Source organism: Octopus sinensis, unplaced genomic scaffold (genome assembly GCF_006345805.1).
Source record: "Octopus sinensis unplaced genomic scaffold, ASM634580v1 Contig09762, whole genome shotgun sequence".
In the NCBI taxonomy this organism is placed as follows: domain Eukaryota; kingdom Metazoa; phylum Mollusca; class Cephalopoda; order Octopoda; family Octopodidae; genus Octopus; species Octopus sinensis.
Genome location: NW_021831909.1, coordinates 17501 through 22500, shown reverse-complemented (window position 1 = coordinate 22500; position 5000 = coordinate 17501). Strand labels below are relative to the sequence as shown.

Here is a 5000-nt window from a genome sequence, read left to right as displayed (position 1 = left end):
GTGGTAAAACTAAAACCTTTTCCATTAAGTAAAGACAACAAGTATGCTTATTCCCGTTCTTATCGTAACTAGGCTCAAGAACAATAATAGTCTTCGTTACGCCAAAGTCAGTGTCAAAAATTTCCTTCACTCTTCAGAAATAATTGCGAAGACCAGTCGAGAATTTGCTACTAACAAATACCTGAGTGGTTAGTATCTTGTTTTGAAATTCATTTGTTGTCATTCTCACGTAGAAATTTGGTTGAGATATCTCGTCCTATTCTAGCATGAAAACGCAGTTTCCATTAAAAGAGCGGTTATACAGAAATTCAGTCAAATACTTCTTTTCTGTTTCTGTTTATGATTATTCTTAAAAAGTATTTCCTTGTTTCATTCCTCAAATTAAGTTCTGAGGTCGGAAACGTGAATCTCAGAACCACGAAAGTTGAATACATGTATATATACCAGGGGGTACTCCAAATTAAACGGAAACATCCTCTGTGGGACAAGATATTCGTAGCCCAGGCTTCCACCGCTAGAAGTCACTGATGCACATATATGCGCAGGCGTAGCTGTGTGGTAAGTAGCTTGCTTACCAACCACATGGTTCTGGGTTCAGTTCCACTGTGTGGCACCTCAGGCAAGTGTCTTCTACTATAGCCTCGGGCCGACCAAAGCCTTGTGAGTGGATTTGGTAGACGGAAACTGAAAGACGCCCGTCGTATATATGTAAGTATATATATATATATGTGTGTGTGTGTGTACATGTTTGTGTTTCTATGTTTATCTCCTCCACCCAACATCGCTTGACAACCGATGCCGGTGTGTTTACGTCCCCGTAACTTAGCGGTTCGGCAAAATAGACCGATAGAGAATAAGTACTAAACTTACAAAGAATAAATCCTGGGGTCGATTTGCTCAACTAAAGGCAGTGCTCTAGCATGGCCGCAGTCAAATGACTAAAACAAGTAAAAGCGTAAAAAGAGCATGTTCACCTGTAATCCATTCGTTGACGCAACTCTAGCGCCGTGATACCTGTTCGATTTCAAAGCATTAATGCATTAAAAGAATGCACGATTGTCCCACATTTCCATTTTCATTCCCTTACAAAATTCCTAGAGTAAACAAAATCTTTAATCTATTTACACAGCTTTCTGCTCAACACAGATAACGTTCAGTTACTTACCTGACTTAGTAAACATATTCAAGAATCTCTGTTATCTTTGTTCTGTATAAACTTATATCGAAAATAAAGATTTGCTTCCACTAATTGAACTCTTAATCATAGCTGACAATCCAAACTTAAAAGTAACACTTGAAGAATTGTATGCTAATATCTTCACACTATTTCGCTATTGATATATTTAAACATTAATCTATTTTGCGTATGCGTTTGTGCATGCGTTCATACATAGGCACTTACGTTTACATACTTATATATACGGACACACACACACACGCACACACACATATATATAGCTACATATAAATGTATATTCATATATCATATATATATATATATACAGTGAGACATACATGCATGTGTGTATATGCACGTATGTGTGTATTTACCTATGTATATGTATGTATGTATGCATGAATATACTACATATATATGTATGTGTTCAAACATATATGTATATATACATATATATATATATATATATATATATATATATATTATATATATGCACGTATAATCATATGCATCCGTATATATGTATGTGTATACGTATGTGTATAATGCCAATATATATGTGTATATATATGTATAAATATATATATGTATGTATGTATGTATATCTACATATATATATGTGTGTTTTTTCTGTGAATAAGTATGTGTATATGAGTACGTATATATATTTATATATATATATGTGTGTGTGTGTGTTTGTGTGTGTGTGTCTGTCTATGTATGCGTGTGTGTCTGTGTGTGTGCATGGATATATCTATATGTATATGTAGTATATGGATATGTATGTATAAAACGTCGCTTAATTGAGTTCGAGAACAAGAAAGAACTAAGGAAACAACTAACATAAAACAAAATAAACTTTCGATTAAATAAATACAATAGTATGGAGATATTATTCAAAAGATCTGAGGCGGGGATGACATTTCTGAATAAAGCATGGATGGTATTGCTTTCCCGTTATTGTTATTGGCGTTCTTTTTTCTTCCTATTGTTGTTGTTGTTACTGCTAGTGTTGTTAATGATATTGTTATTTTTGTTATTGTTGTTGTTGTCGGTTAGGAATATTTTACGATGTTTAACTATTTGTTCTTGGAGAAAATTAGTTTTATGGTGTGTTTTTTTTGTTGTTTTTTTTTTTTTGTTTTTTTTTGTCTTCATTGGAGCCTCCTTTCTAGTTGACTTGGAAGGGAAAATATTTAGTAGAAGGAGACATGGAGGAAGAGAGACGTGAGAAAAGAAGAACAGCCGAATCGAATAGTTCGCTGCAAGGCTGTTAATCTTGTTTCACAGTTCAGATTATGAACGAAAATCGATAGCAAAGCGATATCAATGGAATATTTTCTGGTTATGAAGTAATGCGATTTCATATATTATTCAACAAATAAGAGAGTGTTTATTTATTTCACTTACACACTTTTGTCTCTCTCAATCTCTCTCTCTCTCTCTCTGTTCATTCTTTTCTTTCTATATTCTTTGAGTGAATGTGCATATGTATATATACGTGTGTGTGTGTTTATATGTGTGTGCCTGTCTGTGTCTATATATATATATGTAATGAATATATGCACATATATGTATGAATGTGTATGCATATATGTGTATATGCATGTATATATATATATATATATGTGTGTGTGTGTGTGTATGTGTGTGTGAGCGTGTGTGTGAGAACATACGCACGTATATCTATAAATGTATACAGATCTACATACATATACAAATATATATACATATATATATATATACATACATATATATATATATATATATATATATATATATATACGGGTATATATATATATATATATACATAAGCACATATGTGTGCCTGAATACGTGTACATATACATAACCAAATGTATATTCATTTACATGTGTATGCATTGTTATAAATACGAATACATACCCTTATATAAACGCGCTTATACATGCACATAAATACGTACATGCATAGATACGGGTGTGTGTACAATATCAGTATCATTATCATTACCATTGTTACTTATATGGTGGGTGGATGGCTGGAAACCATTTTTCTAAAACAGCGAGAGGCCACTGTGATGACGCTTATCTTTCGCCTATAATTAATTGCAGCAATATTTGTTTTCGAAGCGGCATCTAAACATGATTTCATTTTTTTCTCTATTTAAATCGATATGTCAAAATGCTGCACCAAGCTCTGTTCCTCTCTTGTATAGAAATTGGTACTACATTGCTTAGCAATTCTTGCTTTTTTTTTTTATACCGTGTTCCTTCTTCACTCAGCTAACCTATGGTGGAAACTTTTCCAGCCATGCTTATATTTACCATATTATTATTCTTTAACCCTTCGTTGATTCTGATACTGATCCAATCTGTGATTTAAGACACCCCATTCGTGACTATCCGGTCTATATTTCAGGCGTACTATCTGAATGAAAAACGGGACAATGTCTAAGACCACGTTTTCAAATCAAGAATCCAATCTCTTTTCATTTCAAGACCGTTGTGTATTACTCAGAGAATATGTGGCAGATGTAGGGGTGGTTCTATAAAGTGAGGGGCACAATTACAGTATATGTATATATATATATATTATATATATATATATATTATATATATATATATATATATATGTATATATATATGTACATATATATAATATATATATATATATATATAATGTACGTATATATTATATATATATATATATAATATATATATATAATATATATATATATATATATATATGTACATATATATATACATATATATATATATGTACATATATATATACATATATATAATATGTACACATATATATATATATATATATGTGTGTGTGTGTGTGTGTGTGTGTCTGTGTGTGTATTTTTGATGTTGCTGGTGCTGGCGTTGTTTGTGTAGGTGTCGGTGTTGGCATCGTTAATGCTGGCTCTGGGGACATCATTGGCGGCGTTATTGGTGTTGATGTTGCTGCAGCTGTCGTTATTATTGTTATCATTATTAAAATTATCATTAACGATGGTGCTAGTTGGGGAAGCTGCCACGGCTATTAGGGTCGGGTACCACCTCAGCCTCTTAAACGACTCCCCTGGTTTCGCATTTACCTCTCACTAGGCATCTGCTGTAGTTCTTTATATAAGCATCTCGGCTCTGCTCGTGGTCTAGGGGTGTTAACTAAAATACTCTTACTATTCGGAACTATTATCAAAAAGATTCTTAGGTTCTGTCTGTTGAATATGCGCCTGTGCCTATGTGATTGTGTAAAGTGCTTATCTACTAGCCTCAGGAACATCCTACCTACACACGTTTTACGCCTTCTCCTTTGCCCGTGTGTTCAACAGCTTGATACGATGTCTTTTCTCTCTCATCTTTGAGGAAAGTTTATAGTCCATCAGCCATTAGAGTCTCAAGAGACGCTGTAAACCTAAGCGCTTTATGGACGTGAAACCCTGGCTAACCCCAAAGACCGGCCATAACTATCCTTGTCTAATTACTCTACTGCTCTATAATTTACACATACATGTAAATGTCTGTGTATTTGTGTGTATACATACATATACATATATATACATACAGGAGTGGCTGTGTGGTAAGTAGCTTGTCTACCAACCACATGGTTCCGGGTTCAGTACCACTGCGTGGCACCTTGGGCATGTGTCTTCTACTATAGCCTCGGGCCGACCAAAGCCTTGTGAGTGGATTTGGTAGATGGAAACTGAAAGAAGCCCGTCATATATATGTATATATGCATATATATACGTGTGTGTGTTTGTGTGTCTGTGTTTGTTCCTTAGCATTGCTTGACAACCGATGCTGGTGTGTTTATGGTCCCGTTACT

The 5000-nt window shown here is 34.0% G+C and overlaps 1 protein-coding gene across 1 annotated transcript in view; it reads left to right on the top strand.

Annotated features, from left to right (window-relative positions):
- Nucleotides 1–5000, top strand: part of LOC115228180 — a 14829-nt gene that overhangs the window by 9030 nt on the left and 799 nt on the right. The gene's annotated exons all lie outside the window — the stretch shown is intronic.